The sequence below is a fragment of the Plecotus auritus genome (assembly GCF_963455305.1).
Source record: "Plecotus auritus genome assembly, chromosome: 6".
Taxonomy (NCBI): Eukaryota; Metazoa; Chordata; class Mammalia; order Chiroptera; family Vespertilionidae; genus Plecotus; species Plecotus auritus.
This window is the reverse complement of record NC_137773.1, coordinates 21,848,027-21,868,522: the sequence shown is the minus strand read 5'-3', so window position 1 is coordinate 21,868,522 and position 20,496 is coordinate 21,848,027. Positions and strand designations below refer to the sequence as shown.

General features: G+C 53.0%; 1 protein-coding gene across 1 annotated transcript in view; it reads right to left on the bottom strand.

Annotated features, from left to right (window-relative positions):
• Positions 1–19,147, bottom strand: part of RPS14 (ribosomal protein S14) — a 30,869-nt gene extending 11,722 nt beyond the window's left edge. The window contains exon 1 of the mRNA XM_080673747.1: positions 18,998–19,147. The gene's annotated coding sequence lies outside the window, so the exon portion shown is untranslated. The remainder of the gene's footprint in view (positions 1–18,997) is intronic.
• Positions 19,148–20,496: the final 1,349 nt, after the last annotated feature.

The following is a 20,496-nucleotide window of genomic DNA, read 5'->3' as shown; positions in this document are numbered from 1 at the left end:
AGTAGAAGCCCAGTGAGGGAGTATGGCTTAGCCAGGACAGGGAGAAGAGGTGGGGGAGAATTCTCAGGCTGAGAAAACTGCCTGTGGGGAGGTCTTGAGTTAAAGGAACACTTGGGTCATTCAGAATCATTTGTGAAGTTCTCTGTGGCAGAGGGGAGGGAATGGTGGGAGGTGAGCTCGAAGGTTGGGGGATGGGCCCACGGGGGTACAGGATCAGCATTTTATGATGTGGGCAAGAGGCTAAGCACCCCCCCCCCCCCCCAAACAGGCAGCGTTTCTGCTCCTAGGCCCAGCTCTCCCCAATGAAGACCATCAGGGCAGGTCCCACCCTAAGTGGAACAGACAACAGAGGGGCAAAGAATGCCTGCTCTCCCCGACGTGCCCACTAGATGGCACCTGATCTCCACACTGCTGGGGAATGATGGGGTACTGGCTTTGGTTTGGAGTGAAAGCATGTAAACCTGCACTTCAGTCAGGACATGCACCTGGGACACGGTTGTGTTGTCACATGGCCTTGGTGTACTTACTCCTTTTGTGCCTTATTACACCCCAAGGAGCTCAGATTTTTCCCCACATTTTCCAGAGTAGGAAGCTGAGGCAGGAGAAGGTTAGGGATCTGCCTAAGTTCACTTGGCTGGTTCACAGTAGAGTAAATGGACACAGATTGCTAAGAGGTCTCCTAAATGCTGATACAGGCCTCCCTGCACTTTGCCACACCACAGGACCAGGTTGTGAATGACCTGCTCTGGGTCACCCCAAAGGGAAGAACAGGGCCCGGGATACAGATCCTGGGTCACTTATTCACTTAGCACATTGATTGAGCACCAACTATGTGCCAGGCACTGTGCTAGGCTTTGGAGAGTGATAAAGCAATGGGTGGCATAGGCATTGGAGCAGTCTAGCAGGGGAGACAGCCAGCTGTTATACAAGTAAACCGGCCAACAATTTTATCATTGCAGGGTGTGGTAAGTGCTTTGAAGGAAACAGGCAGACCCGAGAAGGTTACAGGGGTGGGCTCACTCTCTTTGAGGAGGGAAAGACAGGACTTTATGGAAGAGACCAGAAGGGTGAGAAGGTGCAGCCATAAGAAGGGCTGGAGAAACAGCCAGCATTGGGGCAGAGGGAACGGCTGGCTGAGAAGAGCCTGAGGGACTGCATGGAGGTGGGAGCACAAGAGGGGAAAAGAGGTGAGATCATCCGGGAGGCCAGGGTTCTGTGTGCCCTGGTGAGGAGCGTGTGTTATATTCTACAGGCCACGGGAAGGCAGTGAAAAGCTTTAAGCAGGGTGTGGCATGTTCTGATTTATGTTTTTCAAAGTCCACACTGGCTTGGTTTGGAGAGTCAGGTGACGATGGTGATACAGGTGAGACATGATGGTGGCTCAGAGCATGATGGCAGCTGTGAGGATGGAGGACAACATTGAGATTTGAGAGACACTTTAGAAGCACAATCTACAGGATTTACAGATGAATTGGATGCAGGGGTCAGGATCATTACAGGTCCTAAGACTAGGCAATAGATAGACCATGGGGCCTAGAACCCAAGTGGGGAGGTCATGACCTGGGCGGAGGGTGGGAATTAAGCTTAAGCCCTCTTATTTCTGGATCCTCCACATGACATCGTAGTAGAAAGATGGGGCAGGCATTTGGGGCTCATGGGAAAGGTGGGGGCTACTGATGTAACTTCAGGAGCTTCTAGATTGTACTTAAGGGATTGGATGAGATCACACAGCCCACTGTCCAGGCAGCTCAACAAAGAACGGGAGGTAGCGAGGGCCCCATCACTGTAGGTGTGCGGGGGAGCCTGGCTGATGTCTGTCACTATTGCTGGAGAGGGGAGGCCCCTTTGAGAGAGATGGAACAAAACAGCCTCTGAGGATGCCACAAACCAGGACCCCAGGTGGTCTTGGGGCTGCGTGGAGGAGTTGGACATGCTGACTCTGTCTCTTTGTCTGTTAGATCCTCCTTCCCAGTGGTATGTCCCTCACTGCCATCTGGCAGGGCCCAGAGACACAGGCCCCCAGGGTGAGGTGGGGGGTAGCCGTGGGGATGGGGCTGTAATTTCAGCCGAGGGCAGGGCTCCTTAGTTTCAGTGCCACCTGGTATGAGGTTCCTCTTTCTGTCACCTCCCCCAGGACTGTCTCTGCTGACAGCCCCGCCCCTCCAAGGGCAACTACTCAGCGTCTCTCAGAGGAGGGCCAAGCCCAAGAGCAGCTACTGCTGCATGCCCACCTGGAAAGGCGTGGAGTCAGGTGGCACAGCATCCTGGACATGGGGGGTGGGGGTAAGAGGAGGGGGCTGCCAAGTCTAATTATTGTTTGTGAAGCTCTGTCACCTGCACCTGAGAGGCCCCCCAGACTTTCATCTTCAAAACTTCCCCACCAGCCTGGATGAAAGGGCCAGGGAGGGGCTGGGTATTAATAGTAATTATTAGTTTCGCTAATAAAGAGAAGGCACAGGATTAGCACCAAGCCCAACTCGTTCTCCTTGCCTGCCTCTTCCCTCCTCCCTCCAGCTCTGTCTCCTTTTCTTTTCCTTTTGGCCTCCTTCGCCCTCTCTCCTCCCTCTTTCTCCTTCTCGTTCTCGCCTGGCTCTGCCACTTTCGTTTGTCCTGGCTTTGAGGCCCCACTGGTCTCATCAGCTCTCTGTGTTGGGATGCCTGGGGCACCGGGATGTTTGGGGAGCACCCCTGTGCTTGTCTGGTTGCAGAGGGAGGGGGGGGTGATACAGGAGTCGGGGAGGGGTGTGTCAGGGTGTCTGTGTCCATGCATGCCTTTATGCATTCACTGTTTTACAAATAGTTATTGAATACCTACTATGTGCTGAGCACTGGGTTGGGCCCTGGGGATTCAGTCCTGAGCAGGACAGCCCTGCCCCTGGGAAGATGGACAATACGTAGTAAACTGACAAGTACACGTGAGGTCACAAATTGTGATGCACACTAGGAAGGGACAAACAGCAGACATGATGGAGAGCTATGCAGGTGGCCACTTTAGACTGGGGCCAAGAGGGCCTCTTTGAGGAAGTGGCTTTGGGTGACACCTGAATGATGAGAAAGACCCAATTATGAGAAGAGATTGGGAAAAGAGTCTGCAGACAGGAGAACAGCCTTTGCAAAAGCCTTGAGATGGGAAAGAACTTGATGTGTGAGGATATAAATGGAGGATAAGGTGGCAGGAGGGCTGGGTAGAGGGACAGGAACCAGATGAGTGGAACAGGGTGGCACATGGGCATATGGGCACGCCACGTCTGTACTTGCTCTGGGTTCCATGCTTGGTTGAGTGCTCTGCTGTTACTGTCTTGAAATTCTCAATTTTTGAACAAGAGGTTCTGCATTTTCATTTTGCACTGAGCCTCATAAATGATATAGCTGCCCCTGGTTGGGGAGGCCAGCAAAAGAAGTGAATGTCTGTGTGTGGAAACATGAGGGCCACTTAGCTGGTGTTTGGTGAAGGACGGAGGAAGGAAAAGGGAAGGAATTTTGTGCACACATGTGTGAGCTCATCTGTGAAGTGTCACAGGGCCACAATGACCTAGACCAGGGGCTGCTGCTACATGTAGCTGCTGCTACTCAGACGTGCCCCCCACGTGCCCAAAGTCCTGCACGACCTGCTCCATTTCCCAGGGCCTGCTGTCTGAGGGGCTCCCAGGAGCTGTGTGCACCAGGCCTGAAGCAGGTCCATGAACAGGGGGTAAGGCCAGGCTCATCCCAGGCCCTACTTTGGGAAACAAAATGACTGCTCCACCCCCGGTGGAGACAGCCCTGTCTTGCCTATAAGACCTGAGACTTTGGAGACTGAGTTCAAATTTGGCTTTGATACCCTGTGGATGCAAATACTGGACTTGGGTAGGTGATTTGCTTCTCTGTACCTCAGTTTCCGTCTGTAAAATGGGGTTCTCTTTTGAGTTGCCGAGCGGATTAAATAAGGTAATGAGAAGAAAGCTCTTGGCAGAGTCAGAGCTTGGTAAATCCTTTCAATAATATTAATAGTTATCCTATATAATAAAAGAATAATATGCAAATTGGCCATACTTCTGCTACACCTACAAGCCACACCCACTAGCCAATCAGGAGTGAGTATGCAAATTAACCCAACCAAGATGGCTGCGGCTACGGATAGAGCAGGAGGCTTGAGTTTCCCTGGCAATGGAGGAAGCCAAGCTTTCTGCCTGCCCTGGCCTGCCTTGGTCTCTGCTTAAGGCTACAAAGTTTCAATTATAGAAGATAAATAAATCCCAGATACCAGGGGCTCTGCTTGAGTTGCCAGGGGGCATGGCCAGCCTGCAAACCACCACAGGCCCCTCACCCAGGCTGCCCCACGCTCCAAGGGAACCCCCACCCTGATCCGGGACACCCTTCAGGGCAAATCAGCTGGCCCCCACCCATGCACCAGGCCTCTATCCTATCTAATCCTATCTAATAAAAGAATAATATGCAAATTGACCATCACTCCAACACAAGATGACTGCCCCCATGTGGACACAAGATGGCCACCATAAGATGGCCAGCAGGGGTGGGCAGTTGGGAGGGACCAGGCCTCCAAGGGAGGGCAGTTGGGGGCCATCAAGCCTGCAGGGGAGGGCAGTTAGGGGTGATCAGGCTTGCAGGGGAGGGCAGTTAGGGGTGACCAGGCCTGCAGGGGAGGGCAGTTGGGGGGACCAGGCCTGCAGGGGAGGGAAGTTAGGGGCAAACAGGCTGGCAGGGGAGCAGTTAGGCATCAATCAGGCTGGAAGGGGAGTGGTTAGGGGGTGATCAGGCTGGCAGGCAGAAGTGGTTAGGGGCAATCAGGAAGGCAGGCAGGCGAGCAGTTGGGATCCAGCAGTCCTGGATTGTGAGAGGGATGTCTGATCCTACCTGGATCGGGCCTAAACGAGCAGTCGGACATCCCTCGAGGGGTTCCAGATTGGAGAGGGTGCAGCCTGGGCTGAGGGACACACACCCCCGTGCACGAATTTCATGCACCAGGCCTCTAGTTATGATAATAATAATAAATCTCTGGAGATTGGGATAAACATTTGCTTCTGCCTGCAAATGTCTGCAGAATCATGAACGAGTCACTTATTCCTCCTGGGCCTCAGTTTCCTTTTCTGTTAAACTGGGTGATAGCAATCAAACCAGCAGGCTGGCTGGGATGATCTGTACCATCACTGTGGAGCTTCTTTGTGAACTGATGTCAGTTGTTGGCACATTCCCGACCCCCACCTCCTCCATCTGGGGGCCAGATTTCTCCAAATCTGCCCACCGGGAAAGGAAAGCACCCTTTGGTTCTTGGCAGAGCATAGAACCATGTCCCGGAGTTATTGTTGCTATCGCACTGTGAAGTCCGCCTGGGAATGAACTCCAAGTTCAGGGTCAGTGGTTGGACAAGGAAGAGGAAGGTCCAGAAGTCGGGGCAGGGGAGGGGGAGGATGAGTTGAGGGAGGACAAAGGATCTGGAGCCCCTGCTTCCTTCCTCTTTCTGGGCAGGAAACACCCAGAAAATGGTGAGAATTAGTCTCTGACAAAGAGCCCAGGCAACAATCTTGAGCCCAGGCAGAGCGCCCACTTCATCTGATTTGCAGGAGCCTCCAAAACTCAGGGGAAACCCTGAGCAGCACCAGCAGTCACCTGGGGAGGGGAGCCTTTCCCCCAGAGGTCCTGGCCACCCCTAAGAAAGACCAGGAGCTCTGGGGACAGGATGGCTGGTCCACATCTAGACATGGCTGCCAACCAGCAATGTGACTACGGGGCCACTTAGCAATAGTCACACCTTCTCAGAGTGCTGCTGGGAGAACTTGGTGCTTTAAGCTTCTTAGCAAAGCCTGGCACATAGTGAGTGCTTTAGAAAGGTTAGTTATTATTATATTCCTTAAAACCTGAGGCCACCTACTGAGTTGTGACAGTCTGTCAGATCTGATAGACTAGTTCAAAGCCTTCCCCTATATTTTGCTGTATTTTGGGCTGGCAACAATCATTCATTCATTTGTTTATGCAATAAATATTTATGGGCCATATTTATGGCAGCCAAGGGGAGCAGCTGGAGGGGGCAGGGCCTGATCAGTTCCTGGAGGGGCATGTGGGCGAGAACTAACATTTATTCAGCACTAGCTATGGGCTTAGCTTGTGAGCACTGACTCCCACTATCCTGGAGGTGGGTGACAGCCCAGTTAACAGAAGAGGGAGCCCAGGTGAAGTCATGGCTATAAGATCACACAGCTGCTGAGTAGCAACCCTGGGACTCGAACCCAGGCCCGCTTCACTCCTAAGTTTGTGCTTTTCCAAATCTGGATTCCAGGTCTCCCTTCATGCTGCCAGCCCCACCTGCTCCCCCCTCCACTTCAGCAGAGCCAGATCCCAGAAGCCAAAGGTCTGCTGTTTTCGGTTGCCCTCTGTAGCAGGATCTTTACCATTTCCTCCCTGATCCTCCTGACCATTCAGATGGCTTTGGGGCTTTCCCTGGAGGGGAAACCCAGCCGGGAAACAGTCCAGCTTGGAAACTGTGAGTGCAGGTGACTCCTGACATTCGGCTCTTCAGCTGCAGAGTGTCTGGGTGCCTGGGAGTGGAGCAAGGTGGGGGCTCCCTGGATGGGTGCTGAGTCAGTGATACCTCAGGGGCCTCCCTCTAGCTCTGTAGCCTGAGACAGGTCATAGCCCCACTTTGGGCCTCAGTTTCCCTACCTGCAAAACATGGAACAGGAACAAAGCCCCAGCACTGGCCCTCTGCATGGCAGCGTGAGGGCTGGGAGTTTGTGTGCTGATGGCAAGCCCTCCTGCCCGCCCTTCCCCTCAGGCTCTTGTGAGGATAAAAGGGGACTGTAGCTACAAAAGGACTTTGAAATGGAATCCAGAGCTGGATAACAGAGCAGATCCGGAGGCTGGTCCTTGTGTTGACTAAGACCCTCCACATCTGGCTGCAGCTCCTGCCTCACCCAGACTCCTGCCTGTGGGCCTGGAGCAAAGGAAGCCTGGGGCAGGGTTGGAACCTGGAGGCCTCTGGACCTGGAACAAGTATCCCAAATCCAAGAAATCACCCACATACATATAATACTGGGGGCCTTCCCACAGCCTCCCTGCCATTCGGTGGAGCTGGATCTGCATCTTGACTTTCACTGAAAGTGGAGCCAGGAGAGGGAGTTTAGGAAAAGGAAGAGGAGAACCTATAGCTGACACTCTCCTTGTGCTTGGCTCAGGAAACCCCCTCTGCTCTCCGGCCTGTTCCCCCATCTGCACCAGTGGGGCATGGATCACATGACCTCAGAGAGCCCCTCTGTCTCTCCCAGCCCCACACAGTGGGTCTCTGACTTCTGCCCTCCAGGCTATAGCTTCCAGCAAATGGAGACCATTTCCACCCGCAGGGGACTCCACGTGGGGTTTTAACCGCACTCCCAGCTCCATCTGCTGCAGCCGCCCCCAGAGGCTCTCCAGAGTGGACAGAAACCAAGGGAGGGAGGGAGGGGCATGCCCCTCCCCTGGAGGACTCAAAGGCAGGAGTCTCACTTCCAGGCTCGTGCGCCTGGATGGAGAGATGATGAGCTGGAGGGATGCCTGGCGAGGCAGCTGTACATGGAGAGGCCGGCACCCTGGACACAGGGCATGTCCGCGTGGCTTCCACAGGCTGGGCCAGATGGTGGGGGTAGCTGGGGGGGGGGCTCCTTGCTCCCTCACCTCCCAGGGGCTCTGCAGGGGCCTGGATTTCTTTCTACACAAAAAACACGTGGGGAGAAGACTTACCCACAAGCAGACTCGGGGAAACATTTTAATCTGGTGGAATCACAGTTATAGCATTACAGACGCTTAATATGCCACAGACTTCTAGAATCTCAGAGGCATGGCTTCCTAGAGTTTGAAGAAAGTGAGTCATAGATTTTAGGTTTCTAAACTGTGCAGTCCAACACTGTAGCCACTAGCCATGTGTGGCCATTGAACACTTGAAATGTGGCTAGCCTGAACTGAAATGTGCTGTGAGTCAGGTACACAGAGGATTTGGAGGACTTAGTACAAAAGAAAGAACTTAAAACTTCTCACTATTTCTTTATATTAATTACATATTGAAATTATAATATTTGGGGTATATTGGGTTAAATATATTATTAAAATTAATTTCACCTGTTTATTTTAACTTTTTAAAACATATCTACTAAAAATAAATTTCATGTGTGGCATTTCAGAACTTCATTTTTTTAAAAATTGATTTCAGAGAGAGAGGAAGGAAGAGAGAGAGAAACATTGGTTTGTTCCACTTATTTATTCATTAATTCATTGAGCCTTGTATGTGTCCTGACCAGGGATTGAACCCGCAACCTTGGCATATCAGGACGATGCTCCAGCCAACTAAGCTATCCATCCAGGGCCGCATTTCGGAATTTTAAAGGGACAGAATTTTAGACCCAGATTTCCAGATCTTTACGTCATTGAATCTTAGACAGTTACTCTCAGAGCCGGGAAAAATCTGAGAAGACTTCTGGTCCTATTCCCACCCAACGCAGGGATCCTCCACCGCTGACCCGCGTCTGCCTACCCCTTCCCTTCACCCGGTTGTCACCCTGTGGAGAAATTGCTGTCCACGAAGCTGCTGGGCTTTTGGACTGTTTGAGTTTCCCCAAATCGGGTGTGTGGGATCTGCTTCCCGAAGCTTCTTCCAACCTCGTGGTTGGCTCCCAGAGCACCTTCCAGGGTCTCCAAGAGCAAATCTGCTTCCCTCTCCCCATGAAAGGTGGAGAGTCCTGCAGGGCAAACCTCAACACCTTTGATACAGGAGGGTTTCGGGGACACCTTCCCTCAGCAGGGACCCTCAGCTCCAGAGGACTCTCTCCATTCCCCAACCCTCAGCAGAACTATTCCTGGGACCCCGACAATGGATTGAGGGTCCTTCCAGCTTCTCCCAGTTTATCATTGATCCTGTCTGTCCACTGGGTAACTGGCCTGCCCCCCAGGCCCTCTACACCCTGCCCTGTTTCCAGCTCCAGGAAGATGTATGATGACGGGTGACTACAGTTACTAGGACTCGGGGTGACACAGGAATCAGGAGGTCGGTTTAAGGTGTCCCAAATCTGCCTGGGAAGTGTTTTTTTCAGTTTTAAGAGACTCTGGGGAGGAAGAAGGAAGAGGCTTTCTCGCTGCCAGAGTGAAAGAGTCTCATTACCAAGTGGCGATGACTCACTCACAGGGCTCAGCAATTAGCAGAGGAAATCAGAGGTCAATCCGGGAGGCTTCCTGGAGGAGAAGGACCTGAAGCTGGGACTTGAAGGGAAGGGGGCAGCTAGCCTTGTGAAGAAGTGGCGATGAGGGCATTCTGGGAAGAGGGGATGCTGGGCACACTTGGCACATACCCAGGCCTTGAGGGCCCCAGGCTGCCTGGAGTGGAGGGGTCAGAGGGTGATGGGTTTCTGAGGGGGGTCATCTGGCTGAGGATGGGTGGGCGTTAGCCTCTGGTGTGTGTGTGTGTGTGTGTGTGTGTGTGTGTGTGTGTGTGTGTGTGTGTACAATAGAGGAGTGTTGGATAAAATGACAGTAATGACTATAGTTATGCCAGGCATGGTGATAAGTGGCTTCTCATTTAATCTTCTCAACCACCCTTTGAGGTAAGTACTATTATCCCCACTCTACAAGTAAACAATTGAAGCCAAGTTAAGTGACCATGAGTGAGGGCTGACTCTAGATTCCAACACAGGACAGTCTGGCTCCAAAGCTCTTAATCACTCAGAGGAGGGAGGTGGGGGTGGTGAGTGTGTGCACAGCATATGAGTGAATGAGTGTAATTGTGCTGTGTTGGGGGGTGGGCGTGGGGGTAGTATATGAGTGTAATTGTGCTGTGTGGGGGCGGTGGGCATGGGGGTGGTATATGAGTGTAATTGTGCTGTATGTGGGGGGTGGGCATGGGGTGGTATATGAGTGTAATTGTGCTGAGTGGGGGGTGGGCGTGGGGTGGTATATGAGTATAATTGTGCTGTGTGGGGGATGAGCATGGGGTGGTATATGAGTATAATTGTGCTGTGGCAGGGGGAGGGGCGGGGGGTGTGGTATATCCCTTCTGTCTCCCTCACTCTTCTCTCCCCCAACTCCAGCTCCATCTCAGGACAGACCCAGTCCAGACAGGTGGGTATGAATGGAGGACCTTGGAATGATAAGAATGTCCATGCCTGTTGGAGCAGATAGCCCCAGACAAGAGTCTGGCCACCAGGCCAATCCCAGAGCCAAATCCCCCTTGGAGTCAACACTTCCCCCCTCTCAGCCCCTCATGCTGGCACATCTCCAAGGGCCCGGGAATGGTGTCTAGACTTGGCCCTGGTAGTCCTTGCCTCGCCGGTGCCACCTCCTCAGCTTCTGATGCACAGACACAGTGGGGCAGTGGGGCAGGGTGACCGGCAGGGGCCTCCTCGGGTTGTCCTTGCTCACTCTGTCATTGTGATGGGGGCACTGCTTCTCTCCCCTGCTCCTTCTTGGGCCTTGGTTTGCCCACTGAATTCTTTCTGGAATCCTAATGTAAGACTAAAGGGGGCGCAGGAGAATAATGCAAACGAACAAATCAGGCTGGATGTGTGTGTATGGACTGGTGGCGACAGAAGACTGGGTGGGCAGCAACCCCTAGACCAGGTGACCCCCCCCCATTCCTCCCTGCTTCACTGGGTGGGGTCTCTCTGGACCTCTGTGGAGGTACCGGGACCCTGAGCCTCAGTTTCTTTAACTAGAAAGTAGGAATTGTAATGCCTACCTCCTACCCCATGGGAGTGGTGATAATGAACTAAAAGAATCAATGGGAATCTTGTGGAGAAATCTCACCCCTTTTTAAAAATTAATAGTTAATATAATCTTTTTTTATTAGTCCTCATCTGAGGATATTTTTTTCCATTGCTTTTTAGAGTGAAAGGGAGGGAGGGGTAGAGAGAAAGAAAGTGGGGGCGGGGGGGAGAGAGAGAAAGATATCAAACATCATGTGAGAGAGGCACATCGATTGGTTGCCTCCTGCATGTGTCTGGGAATTGAACCTGCAACCCAGGTTCGTGCCCTTGACTGAAAATCAAATCCATGACCCTTTGGTTTGCAGGCCAGGGCTAAATTAATAATATAATCTTTTAAAAATATATATATTTTTATTGATTTCAGAGAGGAAGGGATTGGGAGAGATAGAAACATCAATGATGAGAGAGAATCATTGATTGGCTGCCTTCTGTACGCCCCCCACTGGGGATCGAGCCCGCAACCCCGTCTTGTGCCATGGTCCGGAATCAAACCCAAGACCCTTCAGTGCGCAGACTGACACTCTATCCACTGAGCCAAACCAGCTAGGGCTAATATAATCTTTTGATTTGAGTGCTGTTGAAAGTATTTCACTCCAGGTGATCAAGTGAAAGAGAATGAAGAATGAGGAAGTCAGATGGTAGAGGAGTGGAGGAGACATGGCCTGGGGTGAGGGCAAGGTCAGGGCAGATCCCTTCTGAGTAGCAGCTGAGAGGTTAGGGAAAGTTCGTCCCCCTCTGGCCCTAGGCACCTGCTGCACTGATGCTGGGGCTGAACTTGGCCTGGCCCTGCCCTGCCCTCAGAGGACTTTGAGCTGATTGCTGTCACATCATTTAGAGACCACATGGTGCTTCGAAGTGTTTTTCTTTGCCAAGTTGTAATTGGTGCATCACAATGAACACCGTAAAAAGGGGAATTAAGTGATTTACATTTGTTTGCAAAAGCCATTATCTCCTCCGTGTGAGGATTCTAAAGATGCCGCGTCCCTGTTCTCTTGGTCAAGTTGCACCCTCCAGAGACTTGGAAGAATGTGGGCAGATGGTCCGAAATGTGTATAGGCACGGCTTGGCTCTTCTGCAAGTTGAGGGGATTTCCCACAGGTTGGCTGAACCTCCACTTTCTCATCTGTAAAATGGGGTGAAATCCTCTATTGTACCCACCTCTCAGGACTGCTGCAGAGTCCCCAGGAATTGGTGTATAGAATTGGAAAGTGCTTTATAAAAAATGACAGGAAAAGTGCTGCACACGGGAGGGATTGTGTCAGCGGAGTCTGGCCCAGGGGCAGCTCCTGGGAGTAAGGGATGGCCTGGGGAAGGTGTGACACACATCCTTAGATTCTGCTGAAACAGGAAACCTGGCCCCAGAGAGGGGACTGCTTTGGAAACCAGCTGCAGTGCTCTTGGAACGCAGTGGCATTGTTGGTAGTGGGTGTGCAAGGGGGAAGGGTGAGAAGGGAGCCCCGTGGAAACAGGGGAGCAGGCACAGACCCAGGAGGTCGTGCACAGTTTGGGACCTCGTGACACCTGGGCCCTGAGAGGTAGGGTCAAATAGTGACGAGAACTTAGTCTTGTAGTTGGATGGGTCTGGATTTGAGACCATCTCTACCACTCTTGTCTGGGTGACTTGGGGGAATTTGCTTCACCTCTCTGAGCTTCATGCTGTCAAGTAACAAAGGGAAAGCGTATGGCATGCTCCAGAGTAAGTAATTTTTTTTTTGGTTCTTTTTATTGATTTTTAGAGAGAAAGAGAGGGAGGGGGAAGAGAGAGAGAGAGCGCTCACACCATGTGGTCAATGTTGTAATTACGGTGACCATGTTCTCCAAACCACAATCAGATCACATGGTCTGACAGAGGCTATTTTCTACCTCCACTGAAGTCCAACACGAAATAACATGTAGTTACACGTTCATTCAATCACCTTTTACTTTTTTTAAAGAAGCAAACAACATGAAATTTGGATTGTCGTTGACAAATCTCACTATAGTCCCAAAAAATCATTAGAGCCAGGATTGGGGCCCATACAGAGCCCTGGCAGGAGCAGGACGACTTCCCGGAGAAAATGCTGCTTAAGTGGGCCCTGAAGGCTGAATAGGAGGTCTCTCAGCATGGAAAGAGTGGGTGGCCTGAATGCCCTGGGGATGAGACCTACCCTTCTTGCTCTAAAGACCTCCCTGCTGGGAACTGGGGGTGCCGGCCAAAAGACAGCCCTGCTTGTTTTCAGTTACTTTTCCCTTCCATGCTTCCAAAGAACTCCTGGGAAACGAAATTGTTGCAGGCCACTATAACAACAGTTACACTGCAGTATCTTCTGATTCATTTACATGGCTGTCTCTGCAGTAGACTATCCATTCCTCAGGACAGGGCCACAATGAATGAATGAATGAATGAATGAATGAATGAATGAATGAATAAAATACCACTGACGGCTTTTGTAGAAAAGCAGTGTCCTCTGTTTTGTGACGAACCTGTTGACGTTCATCGCATCAGTATAGTCAGGCGATGTGAGCAGGTTCCTACCCTGCGCCTGGCACTATGATAAACATGGTCCTCTCCACACAGAGTTTGTGCTCTAGAGAGACAGGCAGCCGACAAGTAGCTACAAGGGTGATGAAGAGGCAGATGTGATGTGTGGACCGGGAAGCATGGCCTGGATTAGGGGTGTAAGGAAAACACGAGGAGGAAAACCCAGGCTGCATTCAAACGCAGGCAGTGCTTATCATGTGATAGCACGTTGAAGGTTCTACGATTTAAACAAAATTTTAAAAATTTATTGTTGATTTTAGAGAGGAAGGGAGGAACAGATTTGTTGTTCTACTTATTTATGCATTTAGTGGTTGATTCTTGTATGTGCCCTGACCGGGGATTGAACTTGCAACCTTGGCATATCAGGACGATGCTCTAACCAGCTGAACTACCTGGCCAGGGCCACACTGAGGGTTTTACATATTTAGCTCATTTCATTCTCACAACAGCCCTATGAAGTACATACTATTATTCCTGCTTTAGAGGCCAGGAAACTGAGCACATAAAGGTTGAGAAACTAGCCCAAGGTCACACAGCTTGTAAGTGGTAAAGCCAGCATTCAAACCCAAGCAGTCTGGCTTGAGTCCACACTCTTCACAACGAATTAGGTAAAGGTGAAGGGTGGGTAGACCATTTAGGACAAAAGATGAGACTGGACAACAAGGCAGCTAATTTATCTTAGAGTAATGGGGAGCTGTTGGTGGTTTTAAGTAAGAAATGGGCACAAGGAAATTGCATTAGAATGGGCAATGTGGGCCCTGGCCAGTGTGGCTCAATTGGTTGAGCACCATCCTGTGCACTGAAAGGTAGCTTCCTGGTCAGGGCACATACCCCTGTTGTGAGCTCAATCCCCTGTCAGGGTTCATATGGGAGGCAACCAATTGATGTTTCTCTCTGGCATCAATGCTTTTTCCCCCCTATCTCTCTCCCTCTACCTTCCTCTCTAAAACAAAACAAAACAAAACAAAAACATATTTTTAAAAAAGAATGGGCAAAGGGGGAGGTAGGAGAGTATTTAAGAGGTCATTAAGACAAGACATTAATGCAAGGCAGAGACAAGATGGGGCTCAGACGAGGGTGGCAGTGATGAAAAGTTGAGGTGGGTTAGAAAAAAAACTGGAGGCTGAACCAATGTGACTGGCTGGTGGATAGGATGTGGGGACCAGGGACTGGGGTCAGATTTCTGGACTGGACGTGTGAAAGGGCACCCAGGAGGAGGGGAGAAGCAGGTTGGGGTGGAAGATAATGAGTCCAGCCTTAGCTTTATGGAGTTGGATAAAGGTGCCCTTGGGACAGTCAAGGGGAGTGTCAAGTGGGCAGTGGGGGGCGGGCCTTAGGGCTGAGAAGGGGGTTTGGGTAGGGGGAGCTGTCAGCATAAAGAAGGCCCCCAAAGCTCTGGGAGGTGTGGCTGGGTCCTGAGGGGAAGGAGGGGCAGGACAGTCTTCTGCTGAACCTCCCAGGGTGTGGTTAGAAATGCAAGTCCTTAGCTTCAACTAGACCCATGGAGGCCATTTCCTGGGGTGGGGCCTTGGCCTCGCCTTCTCACAGACTTTCTGGGTGACAGTGAGCTGGAGGGCCTTGTGTTCATCTTGGGAACAGCAACTCTGAAGACTTGAAAAGAATAGGAAGAGCCATTAGTGACAAGGGAGTCACCCCAGCTCACAGGTGCTCCCCCAAAACAGTGGACCTGCAGCTCCATTGGCAAGATACAGCATCTCACTCAGCTCAGGTGATCTCCTTCCTCTCCACCTTTCCACATTATGGCTCTTATCACTCCCTTCACTGGCTACCAATCTTCTCACTCCACCAGGCAGGCCCTCAGATAATTCCAATCAGCGGAGCACCTCACACAAGGCCGCTCATAATCTGCTGCTAACCCTCCTCTCCAGTTTTCTTTCTCATTCTTTCCTTTCTGCTTCCTCTGCTCTTCTCACCCTGCCCCCCCCACCCCCCACCCCCCCCCCCCCGCCTCCTGTCCCTTCGACACTCAACTTTTCCAAAACTCCCTCATTCTGCTTCCCTCTTACTGTGGGCCTTAGCACTTGCCCTGGGTGTCCCCAGCGTGCCTTCTGCTCCAATAGTCTCTGAATACAGGGAGGGACATACAGAGCATCTCCAAACACATGTCTCTTTACACGCTGTGTCTCCTTGCCAGGAGCACAGTGCTTGCAACAAAGAAGGTGCTCACAGGGCCTCATGCAGATGGAAATGGTCTTCCAAAGCAGAGAAATGCATGAGTAAGATTCTAGGGCCTTGCTTAGCCTACCTAAGATCCAGACCATCTTCAAGGACCAGTTACGGACTACAGGAATATGGATTTTAAAATATATATATATATATATATTTTAATTGATTTCAGAGAGGAAGGAAGAGGGAGAGATAGAAACAATGGTGAGAGAGAATCATTGATTGGCTACCTCTTGCACGCCCCACACACGGGATTGAGCTGGAAACCTAGGCATGTGCCCTGATGGGGAATTGAACCATGACCTCCTGGTTCATAGGTCAATGCTCAACAAGCTATGATGGCTGGGCAGGAACATGGATTTATAAAGGAGAATTTGCTGGTGGATGCTGATTTCTCTGGTTATCCTGGTGGGGTGGTGGGAGTATGTACCAGAAGTCACAAACCTATCTTTGAAGATGGCCTGCAATTTAGGCTTGTGGCTGCTGCCATTAGGCTGTATCCTGTCTGATTACACTAAGTCCAAAGCTGTCACGTGGACCTATCTGGGAGTCAGAAGCCTGGTCCCATCCTCCAGCCCCTCCCCTGAGACATATGTGGGCTGGCTGAATACCCTTTCCCCTCACTACAGGACATTACCCTTTGGGGGCACCAGAATGAGTCTATCCTGCTCTCATGGTCAAACTTGGCTTCTCTACCTCCCTTTGCTCTGTTCTGGTTGCTGATGTTTTTGAGCTTTGCTTCTACAGTTAGAGAATCTTGAGCTTCTGAAGGTCCTTAGGAAATCACCAATGCATTATTTTCCAAATAAGCCCAGCCTCATCCCAGACCCACCTGGAATCAGCATGTTGGGGGGGAGGGGAGGGGAGGGGAGGGGAGGGGCCTGATGGTCTACATATTAGCAAAGCAAGCCCCTTAAGGCTCACTAATCAAGCCCTTAAGCCCCCCCCCCCCCTCCCCGCCACCCCAACCCACACACACACACACTTTACAGGCTGGGTCCCGGGAGGGAGAAAGCTGAGGTCTGGAGCAGTCAGATCTGAGTGCAGGCTACATAGGAGACTCCCAGAAATCATCTCATCTCTGGGCCTGGTCGTCCCATCTGTTTGCTGAGGGCGGGCGCTGTAACCTTGCCCGTGCAGGGTTGTTGAGATGGCTGAAATAACACCGGGAGTGGGAAACTGAGACTCAGTGGGAGAAGAGATTTGCACAAGGTCATCCACCTCTCCATCTGCCCGCTATGGGCCAGGCTCTGGGGATTCATCTGGGAACAACTTGTTGGGAGAGATGACATTTTAGTAAACAGTGAAACCAGTAAATGAACCAGATAATCACGCTAAAGGAAATAAAGGGTTTTTCTAGAGTCAGGGCAAAGGTGGGAAGCGGGGTGGGGGTGGGGGATGGAAGGCCTGCCCAGGAGGGGTCACTCCAGCAGAGACTTGGATGTCGGGGCGCCCTGAGACGAGGCTCAGGGCGGTTGTCCTAAGCCCGGTGGCTGCAGAGCCGAGGCCCCTCGGGCTCTCCCAGGGCCCTCGGAGGCGCAGCGGACGCGGGTCTTTGTCTCCCAGGTTCTCGCTGAAGCATCTCCGACCCCCGAGCGCTGTTCTCCCTTTGACCCCGAATAACTTGTTGGTTTCCGCCGGGTTTGTCTCCTTGGGGTCACCACCCCCGGGACGCCGGGCAGCGTCCCCCAGTCCTCGTGGGTGCCGCATCTGACACCCCCCGGCCCCCGCCCCCTACCCGCTCCGAGACCGGGGTCAAAGGCAGCCGCGTCACGTGGTCGCCGAGCAGCACCGAATCGGCCGGGAGAGCCGAGGGAGAATCCGGGTGGAAACCGAGAAATCCAGCCCCGAGAGCAGAGCGGGGTCCCGCCCGCCCCCGCCCCGGGCGCTCGCCGCACCCCCGCCGCCGGGCCCCCGGAGCCGGTCTTTGCCGGCACCCCGCTCCGTCACGGATCGAGCCCGCTCCCACGCCGCGGCTCGGGAAGGTGGGCGCCGGGCCGGAGGGGGAAGGGGACGCGGGGCTGGGGGCGCGGGCGCGCGGGCTCTCCCGTCTGTGCTCCGCGGGTCCATGGGGGCGAGGGAGATCGCCCCAACTTTCAGTCTTCAGGGGGACCCCCAACCTCGCGGCCGCGGGAGGAGGGGCGGCTGTGAGCGGCCCCAGTGCCGTTCGGGGGGCCGGGATGGGGGCTGGGAGCCGGAGGGAGGGGAGAGGGAGGAGAGCGAGCGGAGGCGGGGCGGCGGCAGCGGCAGCGGCGCGGGGCGGGGGCGGGAGCGGCGGGGACGGCCGCGAAGGGGTTAACCCGGCCCGGGCCGATCCCAGCAGCGCTCGCAATGCTGGGGGACCCAGGCGTCCGACGGCTCGCCCGGAGCGCCCCCTTCCCCGGGTAGCGCCCCGCTGTGGCAGGTAAGAGGCCCAGAGGCCGGAACCGGCCGGTCCCCAGTCGCCCAGCCGGCGGGGCCCGAGCCGGGCGTGCAGGCCGCGCGGCGCCCCAGCGGCCCCGCTGCAAGTTTGGGGCGGGCGGGCGCCGGGCGGGCCGGCGGAGCTGCGGGCCCCGCGCTCGGGGTGGGAGGACAAAGGGTGGGGGGGCCGCGCGGGGGCCGGGGCAGGCCGGGGTGCGCGGAGGGCAGCGCGGCAGCTGTAGGTCACGCATAATGTCACTCACGAGGAATGCCCCCTCCCCCTCCCCTACTCCCAAACAGGGGAAACTTTTGTCTGGCGAGGGAGGGGGTTAGGGGCCGGGTCCCTGCTTCAGGAAGGGTAAGGCAGCCGGACCGGTTTTCGCCGGGCTGTGAGCGGCCCGATCTATAGCTCCCCTCTTCCCTCAGGTTCTCAGGATCAAGGAGCACCGATCTGAACGCTGCCCTTTAACACCCTGGGACCAGGTGAGGAGGGGGCGCCCGTGGACGCGTGGGACGCGTGGGTTCTGGGACAGGGGGGGAATCTGGGGACTGGCCTCCTGGCTTTTTCCCAGATTTGAGCACCTGGGTCAGCCAGGAGCCATGCCAGCGTGAGGAGATACACTCCAGTCACGCCCCTGTGCTGTTCTTCCCCCCACTAACCCCCCTCGAAAAAAAAACCATTTGGAATAGCCTGGGGTAGTATTGGCCCCTGGTCTGGGGTTCAGACTGACCTGGGTGTCTGTCACTTTCCAGCTATGTGATCTTTGGCTGGTTCCTTACCTTCTCCTAGCCTCAGTTTCCTCACCTGTGAAATGGGCAAAATATAGTATCTGCCAGAATAAGGATGAAATAAGAACAGTGGCTTGTTTATATTCATCAAGTACTTATTGCACGCTTACTATGGGCCAGACACTGGGCTAATTGATTTACATATGTGATCTCATTTAATTCTTTGACATTACTATTAACCACATTTTACAGAGGGGGAAACTGAGGCACAGAATGGCAAAGGTCAAGTAGGTGGGAAGTAGTGGAACTTGGATTTGACTCCCCTCCCCCAGCCTGAGTCTCAACTAACAGGGCTCTATAAGGTCCTGCTATGACTGACCTCACAGTTTCATTTTCAGTTGAAATTATGAGGACACCTGCTCCCTCTCCCCACGCCCCTTACCCCCAAGTGATGCTCCTTCTGGCCGTACTGGTGCGGGTGAGTCTTTTGCCCTGGCTCGTGTTGTGGGCAGCTGGAGCAGGAGGGGAACTCAGTTGGAGCCTGGGCCTGGAGCTCCGTGATGGTCCAGTTTCTGTTGCTGCCTGGATCCCTGGCAGGAACGCTCTCCCAGTTCGGGTGGTGCAGGGAGGAGTCCGTCTCCCTGGCTTTGGCTGGGGACAGCTGGTGGCTTTGTCAACAGACCTCTCCCCAGCACCCAGGGGAGCACAGTGGCTTTCATCTCCATTAGACCAGATCACTTTCAGATCAGCAGGGGCAGAGGTGGGGCCCAGAATTGAAGCCCTTGGGGTGATGAGAGCTGTAAGGCCAAGGCACTGACATCTCAGTGTCCTCATGTGTGACTCATCAGCAGTCCTCAGTGCTAAGCTTATGGGCTACTCTAGGTACCCCAGCCCCAAAGGTCCTTGAGGATAGTAATGAGGAGTGGACTTTGAGCCAGCATCAGGACTGCAGAATCCTCGTGGAAATTGCGTGTGTGTATGGGTTTTTGAGCCTAGGACACACGGCGGGTCCTCATTAAATACCCTTAAGTGAATTAGTGGGGTGGCCCAGACTTCCACTGGCTTTAGTGCCCTGTGCAGGGGGTACCATCTCATATGATTGCTGATTGGACTTTCATTGGGGGCTTTGAGTAATTTCTTTAAAAATGGAAAGCAAATTGTTAGTTGATAAATGACCACCTAAAACAATCGAGTGGGGTAGGTAATGAGAGAAGTTCTTGGAAGATGAAAGTTTGCGCATGGCTGTTCTAACTGCTCCGGGGGCAGGTCCGGCACTGTGTCTTGGACTTGAAGGGCCCGTAGGCGTTTCCTGGGTCCTGAGAATAGGGGCCCTCCGGGGTGGACAGTTCACTTTCAGCTGGTAGGGATGCCACTGGACAGTCCACTACTAGCTGGACTTTGAGGGGATTCAGAAACTCGGGGAAATGGGTAGAGGGGCCGGAAGGCTGAAAGAAATCCTGAGCAATGGGGATGACTCCTTGGCATGTGGTCAGACCTTCCCGTCATCATGATCAGAGCAGGGGGAGAGGCCTCTTGGATAATCAATAGGTGAAGGGAGGGAGCCAGCAAGCAAGAAAAGATGGAAAGCTAGCCTCCTGTCAACCAGGGGGTATGCAAGGAACAGTTTTGCAATCACAAGTTGAAGATGTGATCAGAAGTAAGAAATTATAGGCTGGGGTTGGCCTAGGGGCCAAATGAGAAACTCTGCATCTGAGAAATTCACCAGAGAAAACTTAGAAATGGCCTCTGGTCTCTCTGCCCTGGGCTCTTGACCCACCTTCCATACTTTGGGACCAAAACCAGGCCTGAAAGTCCCTAAGGCTGGACAGAGGTTGGAATTTGCTTTGAGGTATGGCTTGAAATACCTGAACTGTTTGGAAGATTTGGACATTCTTTACTTGAAATGGAACGTTAGAGTAGTTCGTTAAATAGCTCTGGGAA